This window comes from Canis lupus, chromosome 10 (assembly GCF_011100685.1).
Source record: "Canis lupus familiaris isolate Mischka breed German Shepherd chromosome 10, alternate assembly UU_Cfam_GSD_1.0, whole genome shotgun sequence".
Taxonomy (NCBI): Eukaryota; Metazoa; Chordata; class Mammalia; order Carnivora; family Canidae; genus Canis; species Canis lupus.
This window is the reverse complement of record NC_049231.1, coordinates 43,133,462-43,157,471: the sequence shown is the minus strand read 5'-3', so window position 1 is coordinate 43,157,471 and position 24,010 is coordinate 43,133,462. Positions and strand designations below refer to the sequence as shown.

The 24,010-nt window shown below is 39.9% G+C and overlaps 1 long non-coding RNA gene across 5 annotated transcripts in view; it reads left to right on the top strand.

Moving 5' to 3' along the window:
• Positions 1-24,010, top strand: part of LOC111097706 — a 158,503-nt gene that overhangs the window by 95,422 nt on the left and 39,071 nt on the right. For 4 of the 5 annotated variants that reach the window (XR_005365766.1, XR_005365770.1, XR_005365767.1 and 1 more), the window contains exons 2-3: positions 10,630-10,785; positions 15,967-16,064. This is a non-coding gene — a long non-coding RNA (uncharacterized LOC111097706). Of the gene's footprint in view, positions 1-10,629; positions 10,786-15,966; positions 16,069-24,010 lie in introns of all 5 variants that reach the window. The other variant, XR_005365768.1, reaches the window with a different exon arrangement.

The window sequence follows — 24,010 nt, the reverse complement described above, 5'->3', positions numbered from 1 at the left end:
CCCTCATTCCCAACACAGAGCTCCCAAAACCTTTGTAAATTCCTAAGTGATAGGAATGTTAGGAGTATCTTTTGATTTACTGAGATGACTCTGGGTGGCTCCTGGATGGGGGCTAGTCACCAGAAAGGTCGAGCCATGATTAGAAGCTAGGACTTTTCAGCCCCACCCCCAACCTTTCATATAGGGGGTGAGGGGCTAGAAATATAGTTAATATTGATCATGCCTATATGAAGAAGCCTCTATAAAATCCTAATAGTAGGAGGTTCAGAAAGCATCCAGGTGGATGAACACATCCATACCAGGAGGATGACACACCCATATCCATGGGGACAGAAGCGCCTGCATTTGGGACACTTCCAGACCCGAACCTATATATCTCTTCATCTGGCTGTACATCTATATCCTTTACTATATTCTTTGATAAACTGGTAAATACAAGTAAGTGTTTCCCTGAGCTCAGTGGGCTGCTCTGGCTAATTAATCGAACCTTAAGGAGAGGCCACAGGAACCCCCAATTTGTAGCCAAATAGGATGGAAGTTGTGGGTAACCTAGGGACATATTGCTTGCAGTTGGCATCTGAAGTGGGGTGGGAGCAGGCTTGTGGGACTGAGCTCTCAACCTATGGGATGTGATGCTATCTCCATGTAAATGGCATTAGAATTGTGCCAGTTACATTGTAGGACACCCAGCTGGTGTCACAGAGAATCGCTTGATGTGCAGGAAACCCCACACACATCTGGTGTCAGAAGTATTATGAGTGTTTGAGTAGTAAAGGGGACACACAGGAAAGAGAAATGCAGAAGGAGGTGGAGGACTAGATTTTTCCCTACTTAGGAGACTGAACTGAGTTTTTCCTTTAAAGATGCATTTGTCATTTGCATGATGCATTCATTTCAGAGAGATGTGCCAATAATGTTCAGAGGACTTGATTAATTTTGACCAAGTTTGGTATTTGCTTTAATTTTTTTAAATCATCCTGTCTGAAATAAATGTTCTTAGTTAGGAATCTGCAGAAGGGATTTTTAATGGATTTCAGTGTATTTCAGGGATATTAATAAGGCAAGAGCTGTGGTTCACAGAAACCACATGCTACATATGAAGCGGTTATTTCCATTATTAAGATCTCACTGAGTATCCTTACTGGAAGACCACTTAACCCTTACTATGAAAGCACTATTATAGTGCACTATTTAGTCTTCTAAAAGAGAGTTTCAAGTTTTATTACCCAGGCCCCTTCTTGTGAATGCATAAATCTCACATTGTTCCCACCTCACCCTCAAATCTGGAAATGTTCCCAGCTGAAAATCACTGTATCTTTTACATATTTCCTTTGCCCACAAAATTTCTGTTGAATTTTGTTTTGGGTGGTCTGTACTGCAAAAACACTAATAGCTTTTTTTTATTTTATAACACTAAATGTTTCTGTAATGTCAAATATGCTTTTTGGGGGGTATTGCATGTGGCTCCTTACATGTTCCTGATTAGGGGTGAAATATGTGGGTAGACTCCACCTTCTAGACAGTCATAGGTCTAAAAAATAACTTCCTGAGAGCAAACTGCTTAGTGTTTTTATCATTGGTTTTGTAAACACTTAAGCCTAAACTAACTCCACTTTTTGCAGAGAGAAAGAGAGTAAGGAGACAGGAGGACCCCACATGGGGAAGTAACCATGACAGCTCCAGGCTGAATTGACTGGAACAATCAAGTTGGGAAAATTATTAGTAAATTAGTTGTATTAGAACAGAAGCAAGTTGCCCATGGCCAGTGGCCACTGCAGCCTGCCCCACTGCTTCCTGCTGCCTGAACTTCAATTTTGGAAAATATGCCCAAATATTAACATTTTAGTAGCCACCTTTTCATTGTCAGCGTTCCTCATTGGCATTTGTAGGAATCAGCTGTTGCTGCATCGCTAACTACTTCAAAACCCAATGGCTTAAAACAATATCTGTTTACTATTACTCACAGTTGAACTAACCTTGCCTTTTCTTTTCTGATACTTGGATATCTTAGAGAGACTGCTCATCCCAAGGTTAGCTGTTTCTTAGAGAGAGTAAATGACTCAGCTAGGGTCACACCTTTCACATGGACTACTCCAGAGCCCATACCTTAACTGCCTTCTTCACCTCCCTGGCTTTCACACTTGAGCCACTTTTCACTTTTCAGCCCTAATCACCCCAGCGCCAGGATCAGACACCTAGGGACAGCCCAGAGCCTGCTGAAATTACCAAATTTTAACCAACCCTTCTCTGAGCATGCTTACCCTGTGTCAGTCAAACGGAAACTACAATAAAAGCTCCTGTTCACTTTTCTCTCTTCTCCCTTTGTCTCCTGATTGACCCTGGTGCTTCCCCAAGAGGCCCTCTGTGTTGTGGTATGGTATGCACCCTTCTCTCGGGATCTGTAAGAATAACAAACTATCTTTTCAATGGCAGTCATCTTCTGATCTCTTGGTTTTACCATACCTGAGCCATAATAAAATCTATATTTTAAAACTACAGTCTACAGGTCAGCTAGGCAGCTCTTTTGGATTTCAGGCATCTGTGGTCATCTGTGGGTTCAGCAGGCAGCTCTGTTGCTCTTCACTTAGCTGCCTTATTTGGGGGCTATCTGCTTTAGGGCTGTAAACATCTAGGATGTCCATGTCTAGGCATCAGGGCTCTCCCTCCCATGGTCTCTCACCTCCCTGCAGGAGAGCCTGAGCTTGTCACAGGGCAGTGGTTGGAATCCAGGAAAGTAGAAGCAGGTGGAACCTTTTCAGACTTCCAGTGGAAAGGACATGCATCACTTTCCCTGCATCCTATTAGCTGAAGCAAAACACAGAGCAGCCCAGATTCATGGGGGAAAGAAATAGACTCTACCTTTTGATGGAAGATATGGCAATGTCACATTATAAGTGATGTGGATACAAAGAATAGTGGAGAAATGGAGACTTTTCCTAGTCCCTCTACCACAACACTGTTCTCCTCAAAAGAGTAAATTATCTAAAACATGTTTTTCCCCAAGGATGTTATAAAGATACATATTTTTTTTAATTTAAAAAGAAAAAGAGACGGTGGCCTGTGTGTGGACAGTTCATTATTCTAGTAAGACTAGAATTAGAATTCCATTCTCTCAGTGGAATAACATAAATGTGAATAATTGGGACAAAATATGACACTGGGAATTACCTGGTGCCCTTGTTAAAATGCAGATTCCTGGCCCCAGAAAATCTAATTCAGTAAAGACCAGGATAAGGTCCAGGAGTCTGCATGTTAGCAAGACCCTTGGGGACTTGGTGCAGGTGATTCTAACAATCTCAGCTTGAAAAATGCTGGTGCCCCAAGTTTGTATATATATATATATATATATATATATATATATATATATATAGTGGAATATGGAATATTATTCAGCCATTAAAAAAACAAACAAGGAAATCCTACCATTTGGGACAACATGGATAGACCTAGAGGGCATTTTGCTAAGCGAAATAAGTCAAACACAGAGACAAACACTGTATGATCTCACTTTTATGTGAATCTTTAAAACAAAACAACAAACACAAAAAAATCAAACACCTAGAAAAAGAGATCAGACTTGTGGTTACTAGAGATGAGGATCAGGGGGAGGGGGACTTGCAAGAAGGTGGTCAAAAGGTACACACTTCCAGTTATAAGATAAATAAATACTAGGGATACAGTGTACAACATGATGGCTATAGTGAACACTGCTGTACGATATATAGGAAAGTTGTTAACAGAATAGATCCTAAGAGTTCTCGTCACCATAGAAAAATATTTTCCTTTATTCTTCTCTTCTTTCTTTTCTTTTCATTGAATCTATGTGAGAAGATAGGTGTTAGCTAAACCTATTATGATAATCATTTGACAATATACTTAACTCAAACCATCATGCCATAGGCCCTAATTAAGTTTATATAGTGATATATGTCAATTATTTCTCAATAAAACTGGAAAAGATTTTTTAATGCTGATATCAAAAGATGTGTGTGTGTATGTGTATGTGCACACAGAGCAGTAATATCATCTCTATTTTACAAAAAGGAAGCTAAGGCTCTAAGCCTTAGTTCTGTTCAGTGGCCTGTGCAAGTTCACACAGAAGATTAATTGCAGATCTGGGGTTAGTACCCAAGTCTCTTGGCCTTTGACCTATGAGGTATGGTCTGAGAGGTACAGGGAGCCCCATTCCCCTTAAAACGACCCCCACCTCAGGCTTGCTGTAGTGCCTGAGCCTCCTGTCAGCCATCCTGGGTCTCCTCTGCAGTATCAGTAAAATCACTCTGCCCCTTCCATACCCAATAAAGGGGCTAGAATGGCTCAGGCATTGCAGAAGCTGGAGGTGAGGGGAATGGAGACAAACATCAAAACCTACTGACCTGAAAGCCTTACCTTTTAGCTTAGATTGATGTACTGTATTGGTTGCTAACTCCCAGCTTAGTTCTGGGGGAGCGTTATTCATCCCTTGAGAAGCAACCAATGAAAAGAGAGCAAGAAGGGATAAAGAATGAGGAGGAACGAGGACATTTCTATGATCATTTCTCTCTCTCCGTAGTAGTCCAGTGGGTGACAATGATGATGGTGATGATGGTGATGGCAGCCATCACTGTGCCCGTTTTATAGATAGAGAAACAAGGACTTACATGTGCCTCCTAGACCTGGATCCTGTCTCTTGGGCCTCCTCCTGCTATTTAACAAAGAGCAATCCCCAGATTGCATTGATTGGGTGTGATTCTTCAGAACCCCAGAACAGATATTGATGGTCTCCTCTGAAGAAATAGTAAAGTAAGAAATTATCTCACTTTTAAGATAAATTAAGTATTTAAACTTGATGTGAAAAAAATGACACCTAGGACATACACTCAGCTGGGAATTTATGAAAGTACAGTCCCACCCCTATATCCCTTAGATACAGCAAAAAGTTATTAGGACAACGGGGATGCACCTTGTGCCAGTCTGTCCAGAATTTTAACCACCAGTGTCCAGTCTCACCTCAGACAGATAAAGAGATCAATCCTCGTCAGTTTGCCATTGGTGTTGTCTCTGGGTTATTCCTCAGGACTCTGTGGTCACCTCAAATGGCATATCCATCAAGTTCTCAAGACAAACAGAACCAACAGGTGTTGTGTATATTATTATCTCTCTGTAGATAATGGATGGATGGATGGATGGATGGATGGATAGGTAGTAGAGGAGAGAGACAGACAGAGATTTCAGAAATTGGCTCACATGATTGTAGGAGTTGGCAAGTCCAAACTCTGCAGGGCAGGCTGGCTGGCTGGAGATCCAGGGAAGAGCTGGTATTGCCATTTAGATCTGAAGGAAGTCAGCTGACAGAGTTCCCTCTCCCTAGAGGACCTCCAGGACATCTAGGACTGGATGAGGTCCACACCCATTATGAAAGGTAATCTGCTTTACTCAAAGTCTACTGATGTGAATGTGTTAATCTCATCTAAAAATGCCTTCACAGCAGCATCTACTTTCATGTTTGTCCAGAAACTGAATACCATGGCCTAGCCAAGTTGACACATAAAATTAATAATCACAGCTGGGCAGGGAAGTACCCAGAAATGGGGGAGAGGATCCGTGTTTACAAACAGGCTTGTTGCTGATCTGCACTTGATGAGAGAAAAACAAGACAGAGATGTAGCCACAGTACCCCTGGTCTGGTCCTGGTCAGAATCAGGGTCAAGAGGTGATTCTTTCCAGTTGCATTTGAGCAAACTGGCTTCTTGCTACAGGTATGAGAAGAGGTGGCTCTGCTGACAGTTGTGTTACTCCATAAAGCACATCCTGCCCCAGACCCCACTTGTGTGTGCCATACACCCCATCCTGCCAATAGCACCACCAGCACACAGGGGTGAGTACACACACCAGCTCCCAAAGAGAACCACAAAGGGCCTTAGAGTGACCAGAGTTCTGGATTCATCTGTACCCATATACTCTGACAGTTGTGCCTTCAGCCAACTTGATCCCCCTGAGCCCTGGTCCTCCAAGTGTGAAGAATAGTTGAGGCAAGTCCAACAGGCAAGTCAAGCACTTTGAAACTGCGGGAAATATTAGAGTACTGCATAAAATAGGAAGTCTCTCTAATAGGCTTCCATCACAAAGACTCAAAGGCGAGTGGGGAACTATAGAGGAGGCAGGGGTTTGGGAGGAGACTTGTTGCCAGCAAGCCTGGGGAGAAGAAGAGAGAGAATGGGTGAGGAGGGAAGAAGAACTACAGAGGAAGAGGGGAGCTACTGACCCACAGCAGCAGTACATTCTGGTTCTGGTCTCTAGAACAGGAGAAAGAATGAGCTGGAGATGCGTCATCCAGAGCCCTGGTGATCAGGACAGCGTGAAGGTGGCTGCTTAACTGGGGCCAACACAGAGGCACTAGGCATCATTAGCTGGATATTCCTGGCCAAAGTCATATATTTTTAGCCTTGGTTATCTGAATAACTTGCTTGAATAGCTCTAACCTGAGGTAAAATTTGATTGGAAAAGAAAGAGTAAAATCCTAGAGTGGGAATTCTGGACAGCAGGGCTGGCCTGGGACAACATCCGAAATTGGCAGCTGGTCTCAGCCCCTGTCTGCAGCTGACCTTTCCACTTGGTGTCCCCATACCCTACTCATTGAGGACCTACTGCAGGCAGGCCACTGAATCCTCACCATGGCCCTGCAAAGTGGGGATGCTGTCTCACAGTCATTGTGCTCTTACCATTGCCTAGCACTCTCCTGACAGTTTAACAGCTCTCGTCTCATTTAGGAATTAAGAGTCGCACTTTTCAGGTCTGGAGATGTCACTTGAAAGCTAGTGATTCAAAAAATAAATTAATTAAAATTAAAAAAAAAAGAAAGCTAGTGATTCCAACCTCCCTCTACCTCAGAGGCCCATATTAATTCCCTTCTTCCTGTTTCCGACAAAATACTGAGCTATTAAATCCCAGAGGACCCTAGTGCCCACCTGACCTACCCCCTTCATCATAGATGAGAGGAAACTGAGGCCCAAGGAAACTATACAAACTATATAAGGTTGCACAGCCGGTTGGTGGCAGGGTCAGGATTAGAACTCAGATGACCTCACCCCTAGGGTCTCTAAGATTTCTCCATGTGGAGAAGAGCTGATCCATTCCCACTGGGTGTAGGGACTGATAGTGGCTTAATTCTGCCATCCTGGAGCATCTCAAGTTTTAGTGAGAAAGGAAACTGTCAACCACTAGCCAAGTAGGGCATAAGAGGGTGAGTTAAAGGAGGTTAAAATTAGGAATTAAAGGAAACCATTCTTGGTTCTCCTCAGTTAATACTACATAGGCTGTCAGCTCTGCTATTTACTTTACTTAATAGTCTTGATTTGCATAATAATTCAGCCACCATACCACCTTAGGGTCTGGCTGGAATGATACACTCTTATAATCCTTGACATGGAAGGGAACTTGGAGACCATCTTATTATGGAATGGCAAACACAGGGCACTCTGCCATGCATGTCCCTCCCACACCTCTGCAAGGCAGACTAATTCCTCCCAGATCCTTTGCTCCTCTTTTCTCTACCCCCATCACTGCTGAGAAGGGACTGGTTCTGAATCCTTTTCAGCCAAGACCTGTACCAATGGATTACAGTCGATTAAGGCATTGATAATCGAAGTGTGATTGGTGGACCTGCAGCAGTGGCATCACCCTGGAGCCACTTAGTGATGCAGAACATCAGCCTCACTCCACAGCTACCAAATCAGAGTTGCCCTTTTATAAGTTTCTATGCAATCCACATGCAGACTGAACTCTGAGAAGCATAGGGTTTCTTCCCCTACTAAAACAGAGAGAATGTACTTAGAGTGATGGAACAGATACTCTTTAGAGGTAGAAGTGTAAGGGACGGAAAAGTTATGAGACTGAGGCCAGATCTTCTGGGTTAACCCTTGTCACTAACTACTGTGTGACTTGGAGTAAGTCACATGAACTAGGCCATTAGACTGGAACCTCTGTGGCCAAGTTCATGTCTAAATCACCTCAAAAACCCTGGTACCTAGAATGCTAAGGAAGAGAATTACCAGTGGGCTTTGGCTTCTTCCCTCACAACTGAAGGTGTACTAAAGAATGGCTTCCAGCCCGACAGCCATGTGTCCACAACACACTGACTCATGTCCTGGCTTAACTAACATGAAACAAGTGGGTTAGCAGAGAGCTAGCAGGGAAGGTGAGTTTCTGCCCATGAAAACTTCTTGTGAGTGCTGACTCTGGGCTGGGAAACTGTGGGTTTGGGACACTGGCCTTTCTACTGCTCAGCCCCAGAAACCTTGGTCAGGCCCAGCCAGCTTCCTGTGACCCTCTCCTTCTTGCTCCAGGCCTCCATACCTTCTCTCAGCTTCTCCACCACACCCTGGGATCTCTGCCTCTCCCCAAGCCTAGATATGTGCAAGACATTTTCCCTAATACCTCACTTCCCTGACACCCATTCTGTCAGGCACAAGAAGACCTTTTGGGGGTTCATCACAGGCAAATTGAGACTGGGGGTTACACAAAGCCCATGGAATTCCCATAATGCCCCCAGGGGCCTATAATCTTCAACTCCCGCTTTGCACACCTCACTTCCCATCCCTTTCCAGACTAAAGAGTCCATCTTGCTGGAATAGCTTTCTTTTACTCAGATGATTTGTGGCACTTAGCTCACCAGCCCCCATCTAGAGCCTCAGTAGGCTGCCTCAGGTCTTTGAAAACTGCTTCTCAAGGGGAGCCAACAGAAGACGAAAGAAAAGAAAAGGCCAGAAAGAAAGAAAAAGAAATGGCCAGAAAAGAGACAAAAGCACCCTTAGCTATTTGAGGGTCTTGATGTTAGCCTGGTAGTACCTGACATCTCTATAACACCTCCTACCCTCTTTGAGAGACCACCATTGGGTCTCCTCCATGGGCCTGGAACTCAGCAGCCTCACCATCCCACCAGGATAAATTCTGCCTAATGTTTTGGTAAAATAAGGCTGCTGGCAAAAAAAAAAAAAAAAAAAAATAAGACTGCTGGCTTCTTGGAATTCTCATGCAAACCAGTCACAGATTGACTTGATAGAAGGATATTTTACCTTATGCATGAGTTGGATGCTTAAACCAAAATTTGGGAAGTGTTGTAAGGTCACTGGAAAAAAATGAGATATATAAGAATAGGCACACAAATACATGCCTGCAAAATTATTCCCCAAGTAACCTGTTAAACTCAAAACATTTAGCAAATAAAGCAACCCGATCAGAACAGTTTCCTGGCCATCAACTTGCAGGACTGGGAAGGCTGCCCTGGGTTCCTATCAGCCCTGCTTATAACCCTTTGGTGTGATTTACATGCTAATTATCTTGACTGCCAGTTCTAAAAATCAGCATTTCCAAGGCCTCTGAATGTGAAGTGACCAAGAATTCTGAGCTGACAGAAGGCATGTGTAGTTACCAGGTTGAGCCAAAGACCTGTCTCCAGGACAATATTCTCTAGTTGGCAATCCAGGGAATTGGGCTGTTCCAATGTAGCTGGATGGTTTATTGAGATATTCATTCAGTTTTATTACTGTTAGTGCCAATTGAGTTAATTTTCTCCTTTGACTCCCTTTTTGGAAGAACAGCCAGGCCTTTGAGTCCTGGAGGTCTTTGATGCTCTTGGCAAGGGAGAGAAGGATCCAGACTTTAATTTCTAAACCCTAGTCTCAGAGAGCTGTGAAGCTTGTTACCTGAAAAGGAGATATTTCCAGTGAATGAAGGACAGAGGGCAAAGGGAATGGTTCAACCTTGGAGGGTGGGATTAGGTAGGGAGTTGGTAAGGGGGGAGGGCAGGTGGCCTACATGTGCTGAAGACCAGAGCCGCAGTTATTCAGAGTGCTCATGAGGAAGGGTAGCTTCGTGGAAGGCTGGACTCTGGGTTCCTGCTACTCAACGTGTTGTTCATGACCAGCAATGTCAACATCACCTGGGAGCTCATCAGAAATACAGACCCACTGGATCTAAAGTTATATTTTAGCAGGATTGCCAAATGATCTGTGTGCACACTGGAGTTTGAGAACTACTTCTCTAGGTTCTACTGCTTGAGAGCCTCAGCCATGATGCCCAGAACAACTCAGCACAAAGGAAGAGAATGGGGTTGCAACACTAGAACACTCCCCACTGGCCTTGGACAAGAGATTCAGGAACAGCAGTCATAAGCCTTTCCCCAATTTTCTGGATGTTGTAAATGCCAATGTTTCTAAGCAACCCAAGAGAGGGCGAGGATCTCAAAATACAAGTGAGATGTAATTTCCCACCATCCGTAAAAGTGATGGCTTAAAGCAGAGTTGGTGAATTTACAAAATGTAAGGAACTCTGATGTGTCTTTCACCTGAGTGCTGTGGAGGAAATTTATAGCCTTTACTTAATTAAATGGATTTCCTGACAAGCTGTGTCTGAAATACCTACTCCCTATCATCACCACACACAATAGATTTTAATTCTTATTGTTGAAAATTCACCAAAACATATGTAATTAGTCAGTTTTTGCTGCATAACAAACTCAAGATCTTAGTGGCTTGTAACAACAAATGCTGCTTTTCCTTGTTGACCTCGGGCTCTCTGCAGGAATCAGTTGGACTTGACCCCAAGCCCCAGTTTGAGCTTACGTCTGTTCCACGTGCCTTCTCATTGCAGGACCAGCAGCTCCCCAAGGCACATTCCTGTCATGGCAGATGGCAGATGGCAGAAGCAAAGCATCCAAGCCAAACTACACAGGCATTTAAAGCCTCTGCTTAGCATCACATTTGCTCACAATTTATTGGCTGAAGGAAGTCACATGGCCAAATCCAGGTAGGTGTGGAAGTATATTCCATCTACTCTATTGAGAAGCAATGCAAGGTCACATGGCAAAAGAAGTCAGAGGGGGAGAAATGGGAACAGAAATCCTATTTTGCACAAAACATTAGCCCATTTTCCTGTCTTGGTAAACTTAATGAACCTGTGTAAGGCCATCTGGGATGATGATGGCTCTCACCAGCCAGGGACTCTCCAGGACCAAGAATGTAAGAAGGCACAGAGGTGGTTGTTTTTCCATAGAATACTGAGTCTGTTATTTTAAATATACCCTGTTCATTTCTTATGAACCTGATCTGAGGGCAGAAAAAAAAAAGAAACAGTTAACTTAAGGAATAATTTGTGTGGTCTGGTTAGTCAAGATTTCCTTAATTGAGTACAAATTAACTTTATTTTTTCAATTTAATGCTTATAAATTTTAAAGAATATTTAGTACAAATTCAGTAAAAGTTTCAAAGAAAATAGTATATTCTATAGTAATAACAGAAGGATAATGACAAAATTTACTGGATTCTTAGTATGTGCCAGACACATTTAATTCTCAACCAATCCTATGAATTAAGTAATATTATTATTACCATTTTACAGATCAAGAAACTGAGGCTTAATTACCAATTAAGTAATCTTTTCAGGGTCAGACAGCCAACCAGAAACATGAAACATTCTTGAACTGAACATCTCTTAGCTTTATTGTTCTTTTCTAAGAAATGAAAATAATAAACCCCACCCTGATATTATTACTGATAAAGATAATATCTATAACATCCAGGTATATTGTACAATTTCTATAAAAGATACTTATTTTAAAGGAACATAGCTTCTTGATCTGTAACAGGAAGACAATCATTCACTGTAAGAACAGTTCTGATAAACAACTCCAGAGAGGGAATAATAGCAGATAATGACCAAGTTATTAATTTATCCCAAGCTTCTTTCCAAATTACTAATTGAGGACTTGAAAACAATATTAAGGCAGGGTTGAAGATTTTCTAAGAAGGAAGTATTGTGCTTTCATCTCTTTCCTGTCATAGAAGGGGGAGATTTAAAACAGAGGGTGGAGGAAGAACTAAAAATTGGTGATTGAGCTTGTATCCATCTTTTCCTAGGAGCTAGCTGGTTGAAGGCTGAGGAATGGAGGCCTGACAGCAGCAAAAAGCCCACACACTAGATAAATCAATCATTACCTTATATTTTATATCTAAACTAAAGATGCCATTCCTGTTACAAACCCATTTTATAATCCCTAAAGATGTGCAGGATCCAAAGACCATAAAAGAATATTATTAGCAAATTGAGAAATTATATGAATCGATAGAATATGGTTCCTTGTGGAATGTGTTTTACAAAGAATCAACCACAGACCCCAAAGCCATTGAAAGGATAATAGAGAAATACTATGAAATTCCACGTACATAAATCCAACAAATTAGTTGGAATGGGCCAATTCCTTGAAATCCACAAAGAATCTAAACTCACTCACGATGAAATAGTTAACCTGAATAGTCCTGGAACTATAAAACCAGTTAAATGTATAATTAAAAACTTTCCACAAAAGAAATCTCCAAGGGCAGCCCAGGTGGCTCAGCGGTTTAGCACCGCCTTCCGTCCAGGGCCTGATCCTGGAGACCCAGGATTAAGTTCCCCGTCAGGCTCCCTGCATGGAGCCTGCTTCTCCCTCTGCCTGTGCCTCTGCCTCTCTCTCTCTCTCTCTGTGTCTCTCATGAATAAATAAATAAAATCTTAAAAAAAAAAGAAATCTCCAAAACAAGATAGTTTCACTGGCTAATTCTACCAAACCTATAATAAAAATATAGGTTTATATTATGCACTAATATGCACAAACTCTTCCAGGACATATAAAGGGAAGGAAAATGTCCCAACCAGTTTTATGAGGTCAGTTTTACCCTGATATCAAAATCAGACAAAGAGTGCAAAAAATTAAAACTACAGGTGAATATCTCTCATGAATTTAGATGCAGAAATATTCAACAAAATATCACCAAATTGGATCTATGAATATATAAAAGGAATCATACACCATGACCAAACAGGTATAAAAGCTAGGTATAAAAAGCTAGTTCATCATTCAAAAAATTATTTAAACTTATCTGCTATATCAATAAGCTAAGAAGAAATATATAATCATGCAATTTGAAATAGGAAAAGCATTTGACAAACTCCAAAGCCAACTCATGATAAAAACTCTCAACAGGTTAGGAATAGAAGGGAATCACTTCAACCTGATAAAGAGCATCAGCAAAATCTTTCAACTAACATCATAGTTAATGGGGAAAGACTGAATGCCTTCCCCCTAAAACTGGGAACAGGTCAAGCCAATGATGTCTTCTTTCACCACACTTACTCAAAATACTACTACTGGCAGTTCTAGGCTCTGCAATAAGACAAGAAATAAAAGTAAAAACCACATATATTAGAAAGGAAGACATAAAGCTTTCCCTATTTGCAGATTACATGATTATCTACATAGAAAGTCCCAAGTAATCTATCAAAAACTCCTGTAAATAAGTGAGTGCTTATTTATAAGTCTACTAGTACTTTCATAAAAAAAATATGACGGACTGGGTGACTTATACAACAGAATTTACTTTCTCAAAATTCTGGAGGCTAGAAGTCCAAGATCAAGATGTTGACAAGGTTGATTTCTGGCTTGCAGATTGTCGACCTTCTCACTATGTCCTCATGTGGCCTTTCCTCTGTGTGCAGGTTCCTGTATGCATTTCTCTTCCTCTTCTTATAAGGACATCACTCTTACTGTCTTAGGGCTCCACTCTTATGATCTCATTTAACCTTAATTACCTCCTAAAAGGCCCTGTCTCCTAATACACTCACATGGGGGATTAGGGCTTGAACATATGAATTTTGAAAGGAGAGAATTCAGTCCATAGCAATGAGTTTAGTCACATTCTAGGATACAAAGTCAAAACACAAAAATCTGTCATATTTCTAAATATTAGTATTGAATAATTTTTAAAAGGTACCATGTAAAAGAACTCCCCTTAGAAGGAAATATGTAGGTACAATTCTAACAAAATATACATAAAGCCTATGTGCTAAAACTCTGAAATACTGATGAAATAAACCAAAGAAGACCTAAATATATGTGGAACCAACGATGTTCATGGATTGGAAGATTCCACATAGGAAAAAAGCTGTTTTCCTCTGAATTGACCTATGGATTAAATGCAGTTTCAACCAAAATCCTAGCAGAATTTTTATAGATATTTGACAAGCTGATTCTAAAGTCAATATGAAAGGCAAAGAAACTAGAATACTCAAAAGAATATTGGCTTTTGAAGAATCCCACTATTCAATTTTAAGATTTATTTTAAAATAATCAAACAATATGGTATTGGCAGAGAGAGAGAGATACATATATCAGCAGAACACAATAGAGAGTACAGACATAGACACAAACAAATATGAATGGTTGATTTTTGCCAAACATACAAAAGAAATTCAGTGGAGATATGATAGTGTTTTCAACAAATGGTATTGGCATTCATACACACAAAAAAGTGAACCTCTATCTAAATCTCACACTTTATACAAAACTTAACTCAAAATGGATCATAGATCCTAAGGGAAAATATGCAACTATAAAACTTTTCAAGGAAAATGTAGAGCATCTTTGTGACCTGAGGTTAGGCAAAGAGTTCTTAGACATTATAGCAAAAGTCGAATTCATAAAAGAAAAAAATTGATAATTTGGACTTAATCAAAACTGAAAGCTTTGGTTCTGTGAAAGATATTCTTGAAGAATCAAAACACAAGCTGAAAACTGGGAGGAAACACTTGCAAATCACATATCTAACAAAGGGCTTGTGTCCAAGATATGTTAAAAACTGTCTTATTCAACAAACAACCCAGTGAAAAAATTGGCAAAAGACTTAAACAGACCCTTCACCGAAGAGAGTATATGGATGGCAAATAAGCACATGAAAGATGTCCAACATCATTAGACAGTAGAGATATGTAAATTCAAACTATAATGAAATATCATTATGTATGTATTAGAACGGCTAAAATTAAAAAAAAATACTAACAGTGCTAGGACCTGGTGAGGATTCAGTAGTATGGAACTCCTATGTACATTGCTAGTTGAAATGTAAATTGGTACAGTCACTCTAGAACAGTTTGGCAGTTTCTTATAAAAATAAATGTACACGTGTCATCTCACCCAGCAATCCTATTTTTAGGTATTTGCTCTGGAAAAATGAAAATTTATGTTCATTCAGAACCCTGTCCACATATGTTTAAAGCTGTTCTATGAATAATTACCAAAAACTGGAAACAATCTAATGTCTTTCAGTGGGTAGATGGGCAAATAAAGTGGTATATCAATACATTAGCAAGAAACCATTATACACATAACAATGGGATAAATCTCAAAGGCATTATGCTGAGTGAAAGGAACCAGTCTGGAAAGGTTACATACTATATGATTCTGTTTATATGAGATTCTCAAAAAGAAGTATAGTGAGAGATAACAAATAAATGTTCATCAGTAGGTGATGAAGAGGAGGAAGAGGGTGTGTTTAGGGTACAGCAGTATAAGAGAGCTTTTTTGGGTGATGGAACTGTTCTGTATCTTTTTTTAAAGATTTTATTTATTCATTAGAGAGAGAGAGGCAGAGATAAAGACAGAGGGAGAAGCAGGCTCCCTCTGGGGAGCCTGATGTGGGACTCGATCCCAGGAACCCGGGCTCACGACCTGAGCCAAAGGCAGATGCTCAACCACTGAGCCACCCAGGTGCCCCGGAATTGTTCTGTATCTTGATTCTGGTGGAGGTTACCCTAATCCATTGGTGTGCTTAAACCCATGGACCTGTCCATATTTTTTAAAAAGTCAATCTTGATGTATACTAATTTTAAAAAGTCATATTTCTTGGGGGGGCAGATTTTTTAATCAGAAGTAATAAATATACATTATGGCAGAAACTATTATCCCCCTAATATCCATTCTTCCTTTCTATCTTTTAATAATGGAATTCTCTCTGTGTGTGAGTGTTGGGAGGACACATGGTTGCCCAGCCAGAGACTGGTTTCCTAGCCTCCCTTGCAGCTAGATGTAGCCATGTAACTGGATTTTTGCCAAGATAGAAGTACCTCCTTGAAATAGAGGCATTTATGACCTCTTACTTCTTCCTCTTGTCCTAGAGGTGGTGCTGATGAGCTACTCTCAACAAGGACAACTGAAGCAGCAGACACCTTAGACCAGTGCAGGGCCAGCTAGGACCCTGGGTGATCTCAGACTGGTAGGTAAGAGAAAAAGAAACTTTGAATTTATGTAGGCTAATGCATTTTGCAGTCTCTTTGTTAGACCAGCTTAATCCTTACCGTAATTAATACACATATTCATTGTAGAAAAATGTAAAGGGTAAAATAAAAGTCATCCACAGTCTCACCATCAAAGAGAGACACACTTTGATCTCACCTTGGCCTTTTCAATATGCTGGTAGGGTAACAATAAAAAAAGAAATCTTCCAAAGAGTATGAGCATATCTGGTATTGTGTAGATTTCTTGAAGAATCCTGGATTTGGGAGGTGAGGTATAGGGATAGAACTCCCCCTTAGATTGCAATGCTGACTCTCCTTCCCAGGAAATACCATTGTCTGGACATTGTTCCACTAACACACTATTACTCTGGGTCAGAGTAAAACCAGTTTCATAAGTAAAACCAGTTTCATAAGCAGTTCTTGTGGAGGACATGTTCCTGTACTATCTTGAGTGTGAGGAATTAGTACAAAATCCTTAAAAGCTTGGTCTTTGGAACTGGAAAGTCATGGATCCAAGGCCTCATTCCACTTCTTATTTATGTGTGTAACTTTGAGCAGGTGTCTTAACTTCTCAGAATTTCAGTTTCCTCTGCTCTAAAATGGGAATGTATAATAGCACCTCCCATATGGAGTTGTTGTGTGAATTAAATGTGATGATAGACATAAAGGCATAACACTGGGTCTAGCACATAATAAGTTCTCAGAAATGGGAGGCCATTTGATTATTCATATACTACATGTTGAGGACCTATAATATACCAGGCACATTTCTAGGCACTGGGGAAATAGCGGTGAGTAACAAAAAAGATCCTTGCTTGCTTGTATCTTACCTTCAGTGGAAGAGATAGATAATAAAATTCTAAAATAATAGTAGATCTGATGAAAGAGTGACTTATTGTTAATAAGGCTAATATTAGCTTAGGCATGTGTGAGGATGTATGGCTTCAGTTTCCTCCCTCAATTCTGCAAGGTCTGTGCAGAGAGCTGTGCAGGGTGGGTATGGACAGTGAGGACATTAAAGGGCTTACACAGGAGAGCTCGTGCAATGCACAATTTTGTGGGCCATGGCAGGTGCCATGCTCTCTGTGTGAAGTGTTCTCCATTGCTGAGAATGGCTGAAGCCTTCACCTGTCAGAGTCAGGCAGGAGGATGAGCCTGGAGTTCTAAGGACATGGGCAGGAAGTCTCTGGTAAGGTTTCAGATCTTCTGGCCCTCTCCTGGGGCCACTAGCAAATAGAGTTAATTTTTCCAATCTAATGGATGGCAGGTTGTTTCTGTTGAGAAAAAATTTCTCTATCCATGGATCAAAAGCTAAACAGCAGCTCTCAACTTGTTGTTCAGCAGAATTACTTATAGATTTTGTTTAAAAATAGCACCATCCAAGCCACTGTATTCCCAGAAAGTCTGCTTCAGTGCAACTCAATGATGGAGATCAGGCATTCTTGTTCCATGCTGATTTAGAAGTGCCCCCAGTGGTCAGAGCCACTGGTTCCAGATACAACCTCCATCTTCAAATCAAATCAGAGACCACTTCTTGCCCCCAGGCAGGAATGGTCCAGATGCTGTGCCTTTGTAGAGCTAATTTGTCACTTCCATCCCTGGAGTTTAGATCACCCTGGATGGCTGTGATAGAGGAGGGACTAGAAACATTATTAGAGGAGAAGGAGGCTGCTTTCCAGTGGTGCAGAGTTCATCTCGGTCATGCTATCCCTCTAGCCTGGAACACTTGCTCTTCTATTCTTCATGGCTTCTGTAAGGTCTAACCGACCTTCAGACTTTCTACTTACAAACCTCCTGTCTGGTGACAGCAGCCCATAAGAGTCTCTGCTTTTTTTGAAATCTGGCCCATGAGTAGTGATAGGGTTTTACAACTTATAAAGTACCATTGCATATATTAATATTTTCAACACTTAGTGAGACAGATATTATTATAACCGTATTACAAAGGCAGAAGCCACAAATTTAGAATGTTGAATGATGTGCAAAGACCCCTGAACCTGTAACCAATAGGTCTGGAGCCCAGGTCTCCTTACTCCAGAGTGCTCTCAAGTCCCACCTTATACGGCAGATTCCCTTCAGCAGTGTCCTGCCACCTGTTCATTCATTTCTATAGATATCAGCATGATTGGTTTAATCTTCCCAAGTGCTTGATCATAAAAATTGCATTTTGTTTTCCTTTTCTGTTGTATTAAAATGGTTTATTCATGATAGTCCTAATTTGAATGAGTTTCTTAAACATATATTGTTCACCTAGCACCTAATTGAAAATTATACTATTTACAAAAACAAAATTGAAATTCATTATCATTTTTTAAGATTTTATTTATTCATGAGAAACATAGAGAGAGACAAAGACATAGGCAGAGGGAGAAGCAGGCTCCCTCCAAGGAACCTGATGTGGGACTCGATCCCAGGACTCCAGGGTCATACCCTGAGCCAAAGGCAGATGCTCAACTGAGCCACCCAGGTGCCCTGAAATTTGTTTTCTGGAAAAGATTGGTTGCATAAAATAAACACACTTTTCTAGCTTTAGCTCTAAGTTCTAATTTAGGGAGCCCATGTGGATGTGGGCTGGGCTGAGTTGCTCTTTCCCTGTTGGTTTGCTGTGAGCACAGAAAATTCAGGAATCATGAGGGTTTGGGTACTGTTGCTTCTTTAACAACACTCTTCATGGGATCACATTTTTCCCACACAAGTCTGTACATAGGCATTCATTTAATATAGGTACTGAAAGGTCTCAGGGTAGCAGCATGGCACTTTTCCTGGAAAGTCATCAGCTCCATCAATTCCACATTTTCTTAGAGGAGAATTACAAATGATTAATCAAAGGTACAGAGTCATCTGAAGATACATTCAGATGATTTGCATATTGAATAAAAAAAACACTGTCTTTTGCCTCATTCTAGATCCTATCATTTAAAGTGCATTGATCGAAATTACCAGAACTCAGTTAACTTCATTCAAATCCCAAAGACTTCAGCACAATAGTTTTGGCAAGGGACATTTCCGATTTTCCTCTCACATAGCTCAGATTTCTTCATCATTCACAGCAGTCAAGTTTAGCAGCTCTGCTGCATAGAGGGAACTGGTGGGCTGCCAGCTGCAGCATTGTGTGGATCTGGAGATATTTCCAATTAGACAAGAGTAGGAGGCACCTCCGAGAGAGATGGGAAGATGACTACTCCCTTTGCATTATGAAAGGGAGGAGAATTTGACCCTCTGGGGAGAGATTTCACAGTTGGAAAATAGCTACATCCTTATTCAGTTTCCTGCAAAGGATCCATGCAGTGGACCAAAACATAGGCCTTCCTTTCTCCATAGGCTGAGCTTGAAGTGAGCATGGCAAGACCACACTGGACTCCTGCAGTTCCCAAAGCACCCCTGGCTGCCTTACATCTCTGGCCTTTGCTCAATCCCTCCCCTACACCAGATAGGAATAGCCATGGACTAGGCACTACAGAAGAAAGATGCATGAACTGGAAGATGAAGACATAGCAAAATAAACCACCCAAATGGAGAACAGAGAGGGGAGAACTTTAAAAAAACTTTAAAAAGTGAACCAGATGGGGATCCCTGGGTGGCTCAGCAGTTTAGCGCCTGCCTTTGGCCCAGGACGTGATCCTGGAGTCCTGGGATCGAGTCCTCTGTCCGGGTTCCCAGCATGGAGCCTGCTTCTCTCTCTGCCTGTGTCTCTGTCTCTGTCTCTGTCTCTCTCACTCTCTCTATCATGAATAAATAAATAAAATTTTTTAAAAAAGTGAACCAGATAGCAGTGACTTGTAGGACAAATCAGGCAGTCTAACTTACATGCAATTAGAACTCCCAGAAAAGGGGGAAGAGGAAGAGGGGAAAAAAACATATATAGGAATAATTTTTTCCAAATTTTATAAAAAATTTATAAACCCAGAGATCCATGAAGATCAGAAATCCTAAGAAAGATAAGCACAAAGTAAACCACACCAAATCACACCAAATATAAATTCCTGAGCCTTAACAGAAAAGATGGACGATAAACAAACGTGGAGAAATTGGAACCCTTACACATTGCTGGTAGGAATGTGAAATGGTACAGCTGCTATGAACAGTTTAGCAATTTCTCAAAAATATAAAATAGATTTACCATATGATCCAGCAATTTCATTCCAAAGTACATACCTAGGGGCTCCTGGGTGGCTCAGTAGTTGAGCGCGTCTGCCTTCAGCTCAGGGTGTGATCCCAGGATCCGGGATTTAGTCCCTTATTGGGCTCCCCATGGGGAGTCTGCTTCTCCCTCTGCCCATGTCTCTTCCTCTCTCTGTGTGTGTCTCTCATGAATAAATAAATAAATCTTAAAAAAAAGTATATACCTAAGATAACTGAAAATTTCAACACAAATGTTCATTGTAGCATGATTCATAGTAGCCAACAAGTAAAAGCAACCCAAGTGTCCATTAAATGATGAATGGGTAAACAATATGTGGTATATCTATACAATGGAATATTATTTGTCCATAAAAAATAAAATTCAGATTGTATTATGCCATTTACATGCAATGTCCAGATAGGTGCAAATCAATAGAAACAAACAGTAGATGAGTGGTTTCCAGGGCCAAGAGGGATAAGGGAATGGGAATGACTGCCAATGGGAATGGGATTTCATTTTAGAGTATTGAAATTGTTCTGGAATCCAATAGTGATTGATGCACAACTCTGGATATACTACAATCTATGGAATGTGAATTTTATGGCATGTGAATTAGATCTCAATAAAGGTGCTATTAAAGAAAAAAACAAGCTAAAAAAATAAATTCCTGAGCCTAAGTCATAAAAAGATCATCTTAAGAGCCAGAGTGCATGGACTTAAGCCCTGGATGTTATACTCATAAATCATTGCACACTACATCTGAAACTACATATGTACTTTATGTTGGCCAATTGAATTTAAATAAAAAGAGCGAGCCAGACTAAAAATGTTGCTTTAAGTACAAAGAAACAAAGAGTGGCAATAAATTTCTAGTAAGAAATTGTAAAAGGCATGGAACAAAATGTCTAACATGATGAAGTATAAAAAGGGTCATCCTAGAATTATATACCTAGTAAATACCATTAAGAGGAAGAAAAGCTGAAGTCTTTTCAGATAAATAAAAGCTAAGATAATTCTTCACAAGCAGACCTGTACCATGACAGAAGTGTTAATGATGAAGGAGCATGATCCTAGATGGAAACTTGGATCTACACAAAGAAATGAGAAGCAACAGATTTTTAAATATCTGTGTAACTATAAAATACTTTTTATTATTTTAAAAAACAAACTCCTTAAAAGATAGTTAATTGTTTAAGGCAAACATAATGACAATATATACCAGAATTTGTAATATGAGTCGAAATAAAATACATAACAGTAGCACAAAAGATGGAAGGAAAAAAATGGAGGTATATTTATATTTTTCTTATGAGTGAGAAAATATGATATCATCTAAAGGTACATTTTGATTATTAGAGATGAATATGATAAATTTCAGAACAAACTAACACACTAAAACAAAAGATATAGCTAATAAGTGAATGGTGGAGATACTAAGGAATAATAAAATATATTCAATATAAAATAGGGAGGAAAAGAAAAAAAGGAACAGAGGAGAAATGAAAAAAAAAACAAAATATAGAAAACGAATAATGAGATGGTAAGCTTAGGTATCAGTAATTACCTTAAATGTAAGTGGCCTAATCCTTACTGTCCAATACACTAACCACTAGCCACATGGAGCTCTTCAAATTAGCTTAAAATTTACTAAAATAAACTATTTAGCTCTTCAGTCACACCAGCAATGTTTCAAGTGCTCAGTAGCCACCTAATTAGTGGCTAGCATATTAAACAGATAATTTGTAACATTTGCACCATCAGAGAAAGATCTATTGGAAAAGGCTGGTCTAAATATTACAATTAAAAGCAAAATTATGAAACTGAATAGGAAAGCAAGAGCTGTTTCCAAAATAAAACACAGGCACACACACACACACACACACACACACACACATGTGCACACATGTGTGGAAATAGAGAGGATCAAAAGGATGGAAAAAGATATACCATGCAAACACTAATTATAAGAAATCTGGAGTGGTTCTATTAATGTCATACAAAGCAGACTTCTGAATAAGGCACACAATCAATGATGAAAGGGAATATTTCAAAAGGATAAATGACTCATTTTACCTAATAACCTTTAATACTAAAGAAGATTTAACAACACTAAACATGTTTGTACTCAGAGATTTGGAACTGTACTGGACATATCTTCCTGCATGAGACAACATGAAAAGTTGGGGTAAAATATATGAAACAGTGGTCTTCAAGGCATTAGACAGCAGGCAACAAAGGACAATAGTTTCCTGAGAGACAGGAAACAAATAGGGTAAACCCCATAACTGCCTCATCTACAGACCTTTGTGCAGGGATAGGGAGGACAGGTGGAGCCTGGTGGCTCACTGAATGGTGGACACAGAGCTGATGGTCCAGAGCTGATGGTCCAGCAGCTGGAGATTACAGGACAGAATGCCAGAGAAGAGAGATTGTATGAAGAGAGAACTCCAGAGATCACAGAGCTATACATATGTCAAAACTTTAAAAACTGTACCTTTGGGAGCCTTGTGGCACCCCACCCTGCTCGGCAGGGAGTCTACTTCTCTCTCTCTCCCTCTGCCTCTCACCCCACTCATGTTTTCTCTTTCTCTCTCTCTCAAATAAATATTTAAAAAAATAAAAAACTGTACACTTAATATGCACAATTACTTCATGTTAATTGTAGCTCAATAAAGCCCTTTCTTAAAAAAAGATAAGGACATATGTGAGCAATTTCATGCCAATAAATTCAAACAGCATAGATGAAATGGACAAATTTCTTGAAAAATACAAATATCAAAACTGTCTCCAGAAGAGACAACTGAACAATTGTATATGTATTTAAGTAATTACAATTGCATAATTGCTGCATTTGCTTCAAAGAAAATTATAGGCACAGATGACTTCACTGGAAAATTTTCTGAAACTTTTAAGGAAGAAATACCCCAATTCTACCCAATTTTTTTTCCAGAAATTAGAGGAAGACACACTTCCCAACTCATTCATGAGCCCAGCATTACCCTGATACCAAAACCATACAAAGGCATTACAAGAAAAGAAAATGCGGACAAACATCATTCATGAATATGGATTCAAAAATTCTTAAGGAATCTTAGAAAATCAATTCCAGCAAAATATAAAAATAATAACACATCATGCATGACCAATTGGGTTTATCCCAGGAATGCATGTTTCATTTAACATTGGAAAATCCATTAATGTAACTCACTATATCAACAAACTAAAAAATTAATGAAACCAAATAGATTTAGGAAAATCAGTTGACAAAATTTAAAACCCACTTATGAAAAGTCTCTCAGCAAGGTAGAAATAGAAGAGAACTTCCTCAACCTTATAAAATGCACCTATGAAAAACTTGAAACAACTAATACCATCTTGAGAGTAATGATGGGTAAAGAGTATGCTTTTCTCCTAAGTTCAGAAATCTGATAGTGTACCCTTGTGCACTGCTTTTATTCAACATCATACTGGAGGTCATAGTCAACGTAATAAGGCAAAGCAAAAAAAGATACAAAAGGCATATCAGATTGGAAAGGAGGAAATATAACTCATTTTTTGGAGACAATATATTTGTGTACAAAGAAAATCACTAGAATCTGTCAAAGGAAAAAAGCTATTAGAACTGAATAACTGATTTTAGCAAAAGCAAAGGATGAAATTCACAGGTCAATAAACAAAGTGAATTGTATTTCCATATACTAGCAACAAACAATTGAAAATTGAAATTTTAAAACAATACATTTAGAGTATCACCAAGAAACAGACATAGTTAGGGATAAATTTAAGTAAAACATGTTAAAG